The sequence below is a fragment of the Stegodyphus dumicola genome, chromosome X2, assembly GCF_044657685.1.
Source record: "Stegodyphus dumicola isolate Sdum_Otavi_A_Nest chromosome X2, ASM4465768v1".
Lineage (NCBI taxonomy): Eukaryota > Metazoa > Arthropoda > Arachnida > Araneae > Eresidae > Stegodyphus > Stegodyphus dumicola.
Window position 1 is genome coordinate 69,820,367 of NC_140781.1, and position 14,270 is coordinate 69,834,636.

The following is a 14,270-nucleotide window of genomic DNA, read 5'->3' on the forward strand; positions in this document are numbered from 1 at the left end:
AAAAAATGGTAAAAGATGAATAAATTTATTAATAATATTGAATTTGAATTCAAAAAAACAATTTATAAACCAAATTTTTAAGTCACATCGTCAATTTATATCATTCGCTTTGCTGAAATAAATTACCTTAGTGTTAGCTTTTACATTTTTGGTTATGATTTTAGTTTCGTGATTATGTTTTTAATTTTCTTAATTACACAAGGCTTAAGCTTTACATTGATACATGTGACTGAAAATAATTGATTACGTATGCCCTCCCCTCTCGATTGATTACATTGCCCTCCCCTCTCGATGAGACAGCGACATGTTAAGCAACTTGTACGACCAATGAATTTATTCAACTTTTACTGTTCCCCCCTTTTTTTACTTTTTTTTTCAGTCCTCAAGCTTTCTTCATTTGCTTTACATTATCAAGCTCATTTACCTGTCAACTCGATAAGCATGTTTCCAGCAATACAAAATTTTATAAATTTAAGCTCCTTTATTCACTGCCTCTGCTTCATTTTGATCACTGTATATAATTTCTGCGTTGATTGGCATTTTAAAAATGTAATTATGTTTATTTTTAGAAATTAAGCACGAATTTGTTCGAAAAAATTGTGTTTTTGTCAGTTCAGAAGCTCTGCCTTAAAAGTTTTTCTCTTAACCCAATGAACCCACCTTAATGAAGTCTCACCAGTGGCCGAGCGATTAATAGCGCTAATTACTGGGGGTTCGCCCTTGGTTGAATCAGTATGTCTATCATTTTTAAGACTAAAATTATGCAAACAAGATGTTGCTACAAACAGCAACGTGACTGATTATATGGATACACAACGTTCAAATATTTAAGAATGCGTGACACTGAAGATACTGAAACCCAAGGAGAGTTCACATCGGGAAGTTTATCGAAGCGTTGAAGGCCATTTGCCGTGAGATTCCGATTATTTCCATTTTGTCAATTTTCTTCCGCGTGAGAAAGGGCCAAATTTATAATTAATGAAAAAACTGCAGTTCCGCGTATAGCATCTTTTTCTTTTTTGTTACGATTAAATGAAAAGCAGCAGAAGAAATCTGATATGAAACCTAATATTCCCCCCCCAGTCACCGGTATTATCAACGATAGTCATTAAGAGATGAAAAACGTGTTCTTTAATTATCAATCATGGTAAAGATAAGGATATGACATGGACATGGAGTGTAAATAATTGAGAAGAATTCGACCTCAATGTTTTCTTCATCGATTTGCGGCAATGAAACGTTCAGTATGTCATCTACCATCGCACTTGAATATAATTTTTTTTCTTTGCTTTCCCCCCTTAGAGATGTAGCTGAAGTTCAGACTAGTTCAATAACTATTATTTATTAGAATATTACACTCTGACCTTCGTAATCTAATTTCTTAAAATACATAACTGCATGGAAACTCATTTCTATCTACTTTTGTTTTTTAATTTCTGTCATAGGAACTCTGAAATATATTTTTTTAATTCCAAAATAACTAACAACATGCAGATTTCTTGAGCATTTGGGGTAAGATTTCTCTCAAGAATTTAAAGAGACGAATGAAATTATTGAACAATCAATAACAACGATTCAAAATAGCTTTAATAGCTTCCCAGAAATGCTTCAAACATGTCTTTAAGGTTAATTATGAAGAGATAAATGGAAAGTTTGTTTTTATATGGTTACGGCAAAGCCTCGAGGGCTATCTGCCTAAGGGGATGGATGCCTTCGTGGAGGTCTTTCTAAGAGAAACTGGCTCGTACACACGTTACACATGGGGAATACCACGAAAATGCTCATGCAACCAGGCCGTTCGGAGGATTCGAATCTCGGGCTGAACTACCCGTGTTAATCGACTTTACCGCTCGGCCGCTAGTAGGCCAGATAAATGGAAAGACTGAAGCTGGTTAATTTAAAACAATGATGATAATTCATCTAAATATGCCTCGAATCTATAGATCCCTGTTTAAGCGCAAATGTTGAAATGTGCTTTTTATGCTGCGCGTGGTGAAAGCTTTCGATTGCGTCTGGTATAAGCGATTTATTTACAAGCTAATAAAATTTAATTTTTCACGAGAAATTATCATGCATATGAATCCGAAGATATTTCATCGTGAGCAGTGGAAATCGTTTTTCGTATTACAGACAAACTGCAGCAGAGGCTGCGCAAGGATCGTGTCACATGCCCGGCATTATCATGAATTATATATCTGCGATATATTTTTATATCGCAGATTTCCAGTGAGGAAAAGTAAATTACAACTCAATGGTGGATTGCTTAGCAGATAACACCACTGTAGCATTCAGATCAATTCAAATTAACAACGCTATGAATAAACTACAGGGCATTGTCTTGGATATCGAGGAATAGAGTCCAAGGTCGAGAATCAAGCTTCTGTTAGTTCGGCGGAACGAAGCGTATTAATATTAAGGCTTTATATCTTCTCGAAGTACAAGTGCTAGGAGTATTAGATGTCAATTACCTGGAGTATCAATGTCAGTTATTTATAATGCTTAAATCAGAGGTTTACTTGGAACACTCGCATTAAAGTTTGGCTGCAGGTAAAACTTGCACTATTGCCTGTCAACTGCAAACGTTACTTGAAAAGTATTTTAGTCTCTATAAGATTCACTATATGATATGCGTCACTGGCCAGGGATAGCGCGACAGAGACCAATTGGAAAAGGCTCTAGATTGTGAAAACCAGATCCTTAGGACAATTACTAGGGAAAAGTATTATATTAGAAAGAAATTATTCCACAATGATTTTCAAGCTAATTATGTAGTTTACTAACTGCAGAAGTACAAGAAAACATTGTTCACTAAACACATACGTTATCTTAAGTGCAATTTCTCTGCCTCTTTTAGACTATGAAGTCATTTTAGAGGACTTTAACATCAGGCTATTTGCAGCTTACTGAAATAAAAATTAAAGATAACAATTTCGTTTTATAATATATGCCAATCTCTGATCATTCGCATTACATTCATAATTTTGTTTGTGCATAATAATTTGCTTACTTAAATTTCGATACATTTTCTTCGCTGCATTCGTGTGTTCCATTTGTAGGTATTGAGTATATATTTTGCATTGGTTTCTGTAATATTCTGTATTATTTAATTATGTTAGAATTTTGTATTTGACATTTACCTCTTGTTTCCTGTGTATAGTACTGTACTGATTTGTTGTAGTGGTATTTAGTTAAGTGTAATTGTTTTGCGTTACATATCTTCCCAGGAAGCGTGCTGTGATTTAATTTTGCTCTGATACTTGCTTGGTTCATGAGACAACGGTTTCCTCCTTTTTCCTTGCCTTCTGTCCTCGTCTAGCGGACTTGAACTGATTGTTATTCTTGTGATGCGCTCACGAGGCATTAACTTAATTAGCTTATTAAGGCCATTATTTTCTGGCAAGATAAGTATAATTATTCGCGACTATATGTAAAACGCTTAAACAAATGCGTCATTATCTTAGATTCGTGTTAATACGGTAGTTAACTCTGATATTCTATGCAGTTCTCAAGTCTATGTTACCTATGTTCTTAAGTCTATGTTGTTTATACCTAGAGAATAATTTTAAATTTTCACACTAAAACGATGCTATCATCAGTTTAAATATCAAAGTTTTTAATATAAAAAATATAAATAAAAAAATGCTTACTTGTGTTACCTTATCTAAGATTTGATAACGTAATGTTTACAACTCTAGAATTAATACTTTTTAGATAATGACGGAAAAATGTATTATAGAGAAATTTTAGCGCGAAAATTTGCGTAAATTCTAAATTGAAAGACTATTTTCAATCGAGGAGTAACAGAAGACCTTGAATCTAAAGCTTACGACGGACATAAAATCAGATGCTTTGTCCTACTCCATACAAGGCAGTCGAGCTTTAGACAATTCTTTCTACAGGCGAAACACGGTCAAGTAACTTGGACTTGAACATCTGCTTTATAACGCGTGAAAACACGTATTAAAAAAAACATTTGATACGAGCAATTGATTTTATGGAAATAAAACTTACCAGTAACATAGAATAAAACAAAGGATATGGTATTTATTAGCGATATATGTCGTAGATAACTTTTATAATCTGATGCCGCATTCCTTTAACACATGAATAACTTCCTTTATTTTGAACTGTTTCCATCGTTATACTAAGAAGCGAATACATCGTAAAATTTATAAGGGAGTTCTAAATATCCTAATACTTCTATTGAGCCCACAGTAATGTTTTAGTAATCATTGTTAATAGCACGCTCGGTGTGTGCGGTACTCATGCTGCAATTAAATTCAAATTCAAGAAGAAATCTCTATAATGATAACCATCAGTACTTTCTGATTATTCGCACGCCCACAAAAAGTCGGCAACTCATTGGCGATTTTGTGACCTGGGTTAAAAATGTTTATTTGGCTATCTTATAAGATAATGCTCATAAGTAATAATAATAATAAAAAGAAGCATTTTCTAAAAAACAAGAAATGTTATGGGGGTGGGGTGGCAATGTGGCTAACAAGTGCATTTTTAAGGCTGGTGAAATTGTTCAGCGAAATGATGGTTAATGTAAAGCATATTAATCATGTGTATGATATACACATGAGTGCGTTGCTGTTCTCGCGCGTATACTCGAAAATATACCAAAACCGAAGGTGCGCATATTCAGAAAAGACCTTATAATTTTCAAGTAGAGGATACTGAACACTGGTACGTTTGGTTGGGTTATCTGACTATGGTAGCACGCTAAGGCTATCTGCTTAAACGGCATTGTGGTTTCATGGAGGTGTTTCTAAGAGAAACTGGTTTGTATCCACATTACAAACAGGGAAAACCACGAAAACACAAGTGCGATCAATCCATTTTACTTGGAGCTGAACCCAGGTCGAACTGCAAGTGTTTAGCGACCTTACGGCTCAGCCGCTGGTGGACCCTGAACTCGAGCAGATCGATCCAGTGCTCAGTATCTTTCCAGTTCGAATCCCGAATACTGGGATGACCTAACAAGCTTAAAATCGTTTGAACAGAAGAAAATAATACATTTTATGTTTCGTACGTTTTTCTCATCACATCCTGAAAGAAAATATATTTTTAGTGACTAAAAATGTTATATTTTTTCCCTTAATTTTTTTATGGCACTTGATTTTGTAGCTTCCCTTCTTGAGTGTGTAGGATCGCGGTGAGAGTTCAAGCAACTGAATATTACAGTTTTATTGGAAAACTGATTAAGCGTATGGAATAAAATACTAAAGTTATTAAAAATACAGCAAATACGCAAAAATTGAAAATATTTTTTCTTAGAAGGACATATTATATTAAAAATTGATTGATAAATCAATGAGAGTAAATTTAAAGGTACTTTTCCGTCTCGCCGGCGCAAATCTTGCCAAGCAGACGTTATTGGCGACAACACACAGTATACACATAACAAATGTTAGGTCTAAGAAATTTTTTTTGAAGGTATGAACATTTTAATATCGCTTAAAATTCTGTGAAAAGACAATAAATTTGTAAAGAGACATGAATTTAAGAACTTAATATGCTTTCATGGTACAACATCCTGATTCGCAATTTATTACGTGACCCCAAGTATTCTCATCTCACGTAAACTACGTTACAAAAATCTAATTCTCTCAGTAATTATCTACATTAATTTCAAGTTAAATCTTAATTTGGAATACAAGTTTAAAATGCAAGAATTATTTCAATTCGTACGAATAGCTTACTCAGAAATTATACAATACCGCAGTGCTTTACTTCGCTAGTGCATTCTCATTAGAACTGATGAATTTAACCCTTGACTTGGCCTTTTCTATATTTTCGCCTTCGGGTGAGTGGTGTGATTGCATCCTAATTGATTTAATTACCGCGAATTGTCTTAGGGTATAAAATTGAACTATCTGGGTAAAACGTCTATGTAATTGTATGCCAGTATTGAAAGAAACAATCAATGTGATAAGAAATGGCTGCGACTTGTTTTGAAAATGAGGCGTAAAAGATTACCAGCGAGGATATTTCGTTTGGTATCGGTTGTACCTTTTTTGGCGACTTTATCGCTTGCACCGGCAAAATGGTTAAGTTAGGTTATTTAATTACGGCAAAGCCTCGAGGGCTATCTGCCTAAGGGAAGGGATGCCTTCGTGGAGGACTTCCTAAGGGTAACTGGCTCGTATACACGCTACACATGGAGAAAACCACGAAAACACCCATGTAGCCAGCCCGTTCGTGGGATTCGAACCTCGGACCGAACTACCAGTGTTCAGCGACTTTACCGCTCGGCCGCTGGTTGGCCCGGCAAAATGGAAAAGTACCAATTTGGTAGTATGCAAATCTACTGAATTTATCGATGCAGCGCTATTTTGGAAATTTTAAAATTTTATCAGAAAGTTCACCATTGGCGATCAAATTCATGACAAATTCGCCAAAAAATTTCATTTCTGAACTTTTTTTCCTTATTATTTACAGAACATTAGCAACTAATTTTTTTTACTATCATGTATGTCTAAATAAGTCGATTCATGCATTTTTTGAAAATATTATTATGTGCAATTTTTGAGAAAAATTTAAAGTTCAAAGTTGAAGATTTTTATTGTTAAGTTCAAGAAGTATTGAAACGCAGTCTACTTTAGACTTTCTTTAAGCAGATATGCTTAATATTTAAATTTCATATGAGAATATGAATCCATATTTTCAAGCAATTTTCAAGAATTGCATATTTTCAAGCAATATCCTTTATTACGGAACTTTGTTAGTATTCATTTGTCCATTGCAAATATAAAATGTAGTACATGCTTTGCCCGACTAGCTTTGCGATAAAAATTTGTTCTCCCATGCATTGTATGGTTTGGTTTGAGTTGGTTTATTTGATTAAGGCACACCATGCAAGGACTATCTGCCTAAGGGAAAAGATGCCTCCGTGGAAGACTTTTTGAGGGAAATTGGCTCATACAGACGTTACACATAAGGAAAAGCACGAAAATGTGCATGCCTTTAGCCCGTTCGCGAAGATTCAAACCCCGGACTGAAATACAAGCATTCAACGACTTTACCGCTGGGCCGCTGGTTGGACCCCATGGACGTTTACGAAACTTGATTAAGAGTTATCACCTATTTTTAAATGTACCTAAATTATGTCAGTGGGGTTCCGGCCGGTGGAATAGTTTTGCTTGTATTCTGATGGTGCTCCGCATATCAATGCTTTCAAGTACTCCTCAACAAACTTCCCTTTTAGGGACAAAGTACTTATAAATAACAACATTATCCTGAATAGGATTACCGTAGTGTTAGGTTATTTAGATGTAACAAAGCACACCGGAGGATGTATTCATAAAAATCTTTCTAAGGGAAACTGACTTGTGTTTACGTTACACATGGAAAAAATTGGAAAACCAACGATACAGCTAACCCATTTCAAGCACTCAGTATTCAGAAATCTGAACCAATGACTCATGCGACCGTATGGACCGTAAAGAGCAGGGATGGACCAACTGGCATCACAACATCCATTAGCCCCCAAATGGCATTTGTGTAAAACGCATCTGTTTTTTTCAAGCAGATAACTTTTTAAAAAAGCTATAGGACGTATTTGATAGAATTCTGGTGACACTGAAAGATCTGTAGAAATTTATAATTCGATAGATATTTCACGCCAACAGCATTATAACATCCATTACATTCAACTTTATTGTTCAGCGATTTTTATATCCATATGTATTACAGTACAGTTAAAACCACTTATGTTATAAAATACAGCATCCATTGAAAGCCTGGTAGTTACGAATAAATCAATACTATTAATTTCCATATATAACAAACCTACTTTTAAATTTTTCTATACCTCAAAAAGTAAAATCTTGTACATCAGGAAACCAGTAAAATATAAACAGAAGCAAACAAATCTTGCAGAAAGGTAAAATATAATATTTTATAGAAACAAAACCACAATATGTTGAATATTTTAGAGAAAATAAAAATACTGCATTCGATCTAATGTAAGCCTTACCTTTCAAATGAGATCCCAAGAAGGCGTCAGATTCGTATGGCCTACTTCGCCGCATGGAAACGAAAAAACATGAAATTTACATCGCGTCTAAACCATCGGCGCAGACACAATTTCAGAATCTTCTTTTCTAAGGAAACAGCTCTGGGATTCGCACCGTCATTTCGGGAGAAACGGCTGCTAGGCCAAGCGTGGAATTAGAGGTAACATTTGACGCTTTTTCCTAGCGCCTCAAGGCAGGCGAGTCGGTGAAGTTTACATTTTCGGGTATTATGCATTTCAAAACCTGAAGTTCTGTTCCATCAACTAGCGGTAACTGTCGAAGCTCTAAGTCACGTATATCTATCATAGATCTTGCGCAAAGTTAAATAATGCGTAAGGACTAAAATGTTGTTCTGACGCCAAAATGTACCTCGCCCTTCGCTTATGGTTCAGTTTTGTTAAGTTGACAGGGCTGATTTCCAGAAATTTAAGTGACAGAATTCGTGCAGTAAAATAATTGGAAGATTAGATCTAGACAATCTTTATATGTGAGAGATTCATGACTCATTGATAACTTACTTCCTTGAAGAAAATAACTCAACAGTTTAATAGTTTTAAAAAGTAGTTTTACATAGTAATTACCACAAATAAGCAAGCATTTAATAGCTGATTGCGGGTCTGCAAATGTTAATCCAATGTTACCAAAGCGTTCCTGTTACGCTGGTGAACGTGGTAGAAGTGTATTGATTGATTTGACCAACGCTTTGATAACTCTGAGCTAAGCTGCAAAGAAACTGAGATAACAGGTAAAATTATTGCATTTGCTAATTATTACGCTGAACTTCCATTTTTAACACACTTATTCCTTTTTTATTTTTGAAAGTTTACTTCCTTTTCTACTTTCATAAGTTTTAAAATAAATATTTCATAATAAACATTTAAGGCTTAATTTATTTTTTCTCGCATGGGATTCATAATTTAGGGTGTTTTGAGGTTCGAAGCATCTGTGAGTTACTCTTGTCTTTTTTTGGGGCATGGAATGTTAAATTTATACTACCATAACATTCATGTGACCTGGCGAATTGCAAGTTTTCGGAAATGCCGACAATCAATGTGCCATAATATCTTTATTTTCCAAATCAAATATATACATTACCTAACAAACTGAGCGATTTAAAAGCCATGTACCTAATTTTTAATAGTTTATATCATAATGAATGAATGTTAATCATATTGGTATTATTCAATTATGGCAAAGCACACGAGGGCTATCTTCCTAAAGGGAGGGATGCCTTCGTGGAGGACTTTCTAAGGGGAACTGGCTCGTATACACGTTACACATGGGGAAAACCACGAAAACGCCCATGCAGCCAGCCCGTCCGCGGGATTCGAACCTCGGACTGAACTACCAGTGTTCAGCGTCTTTACCGCTCGGCCGCTGGTGGGCCTGTTAATCATATTGAATTTGTTTGATTTTGTGGTATGAGAGAAGTGAGAGCTCCAAAAGTTTTAGACCGCACTTCTAAGACATAATAACTAGTACATGTAGTTATTGTAGTACATGTAGTAACAAATGGTGCATGTTCTAACAACTAGCACATGTACTAAAAGTAGTACATGATGTTATTTTAGTTTTAAACAGTAATATTAATCTTATATATCGAACTATTCGTTGAATTCAAGAATCAGAAGCTATCAGTGGGTTTCTATTCGTATATTGAAACTACTACTCCTATGTTGATAGCTATCAATAGATATATGAACTACTATTCGTGTACTGAGAGTTATTAATAGATATATATTCTAGTACTCGTATGTTGAAAGACTCTCAATAAATTAAGATTTTTTACCAAATCAATTAATTAAAAACCTTTCCTTAATAAGAAGTTAAAGACACTTTCTTTATTTTACTGTAATAAATAACGTACAGGGAATGTCTGCATTTTGAGATTACAAAACATAATACTTTACAGTTTCATTTCAAGTGCATGAAATTTTACGAAACCAGTTATGAATGGACTGAGTTATTTTGATTACACAAAAAACAGTTGAGGGATATTAAACACATACCATCAAATTTCTGAAAATACGGTAGACAAATTTATGACAGTAAACTTAGTATTAGCGAAAGGAGAACTTTGTAAATGCGAAATTTAATTTTTATGTGGTCAATAAAAATTTATCTACTAAATGTTGTCGTGTGTTCGTAAGGTAAAGGAATAAAGTTCGTTGATTCGCACCATTTGCGTAGATATTAGAGAACGCATTTACTGATTTAGATTACTTTTAGTACCTGTTATTAAGGTGGTAGTAGTAGTAAGAAGATTATCACTAAGCGTATGTTTTAATAAGATGTATGTAGGAAATACACAAGGAAGTTTGTTAATTTTAGCGATTAATATTTCTATGTTAAAGGTAAAGCAATTAACAAAAGATACTTGATATTAAATTTGTAGCTAGCATGTCAAATCTTTAACTACTAAAATCTCTTTAAATTTTGGCCTAAATCTATGATAGGGTTAGCATTTAACATCTTAACGTAAACTGAATACTTTATTTTAGTTACTAGATGTAATACTCTCTTGTGATCTAAAGTATTAAATTCTTATTTAAAAATTTCTCAAAGAATTATAGCACTTCCGAACATGCTGTCGTGGTGTAACGAATCCCGCAGAGGGTATAGCTGCGTTTTCATGATTCCTGCTTAGATAAACCTAATAGCTTCTACAGATCCCATTAGTGAAACTAGCTTGTTTTCTTAAACTACTTCTATAATACGAGCCAATTTTCCCTAGAACATTCTTCACGAAAGGCTTCCTCCTATTAGGCAGCTATTTCTCGTGTGCTTTGTCGTTTGAAAATTAACAAACGACCATAAACTTACCTATATGATTGTAACAAATTTTGTAACTGGATGTTTACGATAAATACTTAAAGAAAGGAAACCAGAAGACTTTTCATAACACTGAAAATAAAGTTTCAGAACTTTGAAACGTAAATAATTTTAGAAAATAAAAAAGTATTTGTGGAAGTTAAAGTGTAAGACACTGCCAGAATTCTGAGAGAAAAAAAATTTCCTTTTATGTTGAAACTTAACAACATTTTCTTGCTAAAGTTTTAAACTGAGTGATGTAGAAAAATACATAATCGATTTTAATTAATACATAAGGCATACCCAAATAGCTAAAATTTCAAAAAATTATTCCTGAATGTGAAGTATAACAATAAAGTTAATTTCGCTTCTCTTTTCCTTTATTATACAATTAAGCAAAGAACCTAAGTTTCGATGTAGAAATGTTTCCCTTAAAGCGTTTATAAATTGGAAAACTGTATATGGATTTACATTAGCAAGAGCTACTCCAGTCCTTTGAATTCTGTAATGACAGATGGTAGATATGGATGGATGCACCTTATTTAAAATAATATTGTGGGAAAAGTTTAGTAGAACGAAATCTAGGACCTGTATGACTTAGGCTCCGTGCAAATCTTTCATTTCTAAAAATAAGTTCAAAATACTTGCAGAAAGGCTTTCGTGCACCACGCACATGTAGTACTGCAAGTCAGCCTTCTAACAACGAATTTTCAGTTTAACACCATGAGTATAAAACAGAAATAGCTTCTTTACTGGATCCAGGCTTAGTCATATGACCATTAATTACAATGTCGTTTCTTCCGAAACGTTCTTTTAGAAAAGTGGTGCTTTTATTGTAATTTTTGCCCGATAGAGCAAATACTTTAACCGTATTTAGAGCATTTTCCACTAACAAATGTTTCAAGTATGAAAACTTTCAGATAAGATTTTGGTTTCATGAATGAAAGTTTTAAGCTGACTCCAAAATTCAAGCCACATGCTTTCATTACCAAAAAATTTGTTTAGTATTAGTTTCGGCAACTTAACGGTATTTCATGCATGGACAGCGATCGATTCATTAACCTCATTAGTATTCATAGTAAAATCTGAATTGTTTAGAAACCCTGCTCTTCCATATTATTATCTTATCTTATCTTGATACTCCTTTAAAGCTTCAATTTCTAATTCAAGTTCTCCACTTAATAGTTTTTCAGTACCATTATTCAAAGGGCTGAATAAATCCCGTTCAACTCTTAATTGTTCAAGAAGTTCATCTAACGATTCAAAATCTGACATAGGATCTTGTATAGCGTTTTCAGGTTTTTTAAACAGTTTAGTTGTTGAAGAACGTATTGCTGATATTTTCCTTTTAAGAAATACTAATTCAAGCTACATAACCAACAAAATAAATAAAAATAAAATAATTCCCACTTCCCTCAAAATGAAAGCTTACTGCTTTTTACTTCACGCCTCACGTTCGCGGCGCAAAAAATATTAGATACCTTTCAGATCTTCTCGGAGTGGATTCTAAGCTGATAGCAATCCGTAGTATTCGTGAATAAGTGAACCATGAGTTCACACACAACAATAAAACATTAATTGTAGGTGAGCAATTTGTATTCCTGTCAATACAGGCCGACAACTTCTTTCCCACTAAAAACATTTTCTGCGCGTAACGCCATCTATCTTAAAAAATTTTCTACAACATGCAGACGCATCGAAAAATACGAAAAAATGTCCAATATTTATATACCGAAAGTCGAAAAGTCATATGCTTATAGATCTCTATTTACTCGAATGTTGATCTTAGGCAAATTTTCTAATGCAAAGTGTCTTAAAATATGGTAGAGTATTTTATTAAAACAATTTCATCATTGTTAGGTCATTCAGTTTCCTTATACAAAGTGTAAAATTTTTATATGATTCTTGTGTATCAAGAAGTCTAGTTAGTAAAATGCTCATTAAGCTCTAATAAGTTGAACGCAAAGGGTTTGCATGCAAAATTCATAGTTATTTTAAAGTAATTAATTAATTTATTGACTTAGCTAACTGACTAATAATTAATTTACTGACTTAGGATTAAATTACTGACTTAGGTAAATTTTCATAACTCTTGCTAAACGGTTTCGAGAAAATTTTGACCAAATTTATTTAGAAATTGTAAAGCAATAGTTACTTATTCTGGCGATTAAAGGGTTCCGTATCAGCAAAACAAGACTCATTTTTTTACCTTTGCAGTTTACTCCGTAAAACTAATTACTTACGATTATCTTCATAAATTTCGCACTTAAAAGTTTGGAGCTTTTTAAAATATGCTAAACGTTTTACTAGCTGGAATTTCTGCTCTAAGAAGATCGTGTAAAAATTCGAATTTGTGTTTACAGAAATAATATTTCCACAGTGCTGAAATGGCTTTCATAATATTCTTTATTTTTATTTTGAGAAACTTTCTAATTCGAAGTGCAGTAGCTAAAGAATTAAAATGTCTAGCCGCCTTTATTCTTTACTCGGCGAGAATTTGAGGCTAGGACACGAAAGAAATAAATTATGTCTAATGAAACACTCGAACTCATAAACGAGCGTTGCATTTTCAACTAAAATTAATCATTTCCTATATTAAAGAAAGAGTACCATAAAAATGTGCACATGTTTACTCATATCAAATGCTATACCCCAGGATTTAAATGCTGAGCTGCAATTTTATGTTTGGAGCGAACTGATTACAAAAGTTATAATTACAATACCTTCCTGTTCGAGTAGCTCTGCAAGTGAATTAAATGAAATTCATGTTATAATTACGCGAAATATGTATTACGTCAAAATCTTCCAATGATTGTTTCATTAGAAAGCTAAGCTTCAACGAGCAGAATCATTACTAGAACTCATTAATGAGAACGATGCTTCCGGGTAGTGGCTGTTAGCGACTGCAGTTATCGAAAGTGACGACATACTTAAGACGTTTGCGAAGTATTTTATCAGAATTGTCGAACGGTTGTTAAAAATTTGAAAGCCAACTTCGCGGGCAAAATAGGTATAATTTAATCGAATTAAATGCTGTTTAAATTAAGACAACTTAATTTAAAAAAGGAACACAGGGATTTAGAAGAATGAAATTTAATAATGCTATATTTGCTTACTTTATAAAGCAAATTCTTAAAGAAAAAGATTTGAATAAGATAAAATATACAGAATAAGATGAAAAAAGATTTGGTTATAAGCTGTCCATAGCAATACAATTTTTATGAAGAGTACAAGTATTTAGGTTAGAATAGAGCGCTCGATGGCTAAAGGCAAGGATACCTTCGTGGAGGACTTTCTAAGGAAAACTGACTTGTATTTAAGTTACACATACAGAAAAACACTAAAACTTCGATATAGGTAGCTCGTTTGCAGACATCCGTACCTGTGTCGAACTACCAGTATTCAGCGAATTCAACCCTTTGCTGCTGTTGTTTA

General features: G+C 33.7%; 1 protein-coding gene across 7 annotated transcripts in view; it reads right to left on the reverse strand.

Annotated features, from left to right (window-relative positions):
* LOC118192271 (atrial natriuretic peptide-converting enzyme-like) overlaps positions 1 to 14,270 on the reverse strand; it is a 1,449,396-nt gene that overhangs the window by 304,466 nt on the left and 1,130,660 nt on the right. The window contains exon 1 of one of the 7 annotated variants that reach the window (XM_085809978.1): positions 7,985 to 8,122. The exons of the other annotated variants lie outside the window; for them this stretch is intronic. The gene's annotated coding sequence lies outside the window, so the exon portion shown is untranslated. Of the gene's footprint in view, positions 1 to 7,984; positions 8,123 to 14,270 lie in introns of those variants that run through there. 7 annotated transcript variants of the gene reach the window in all.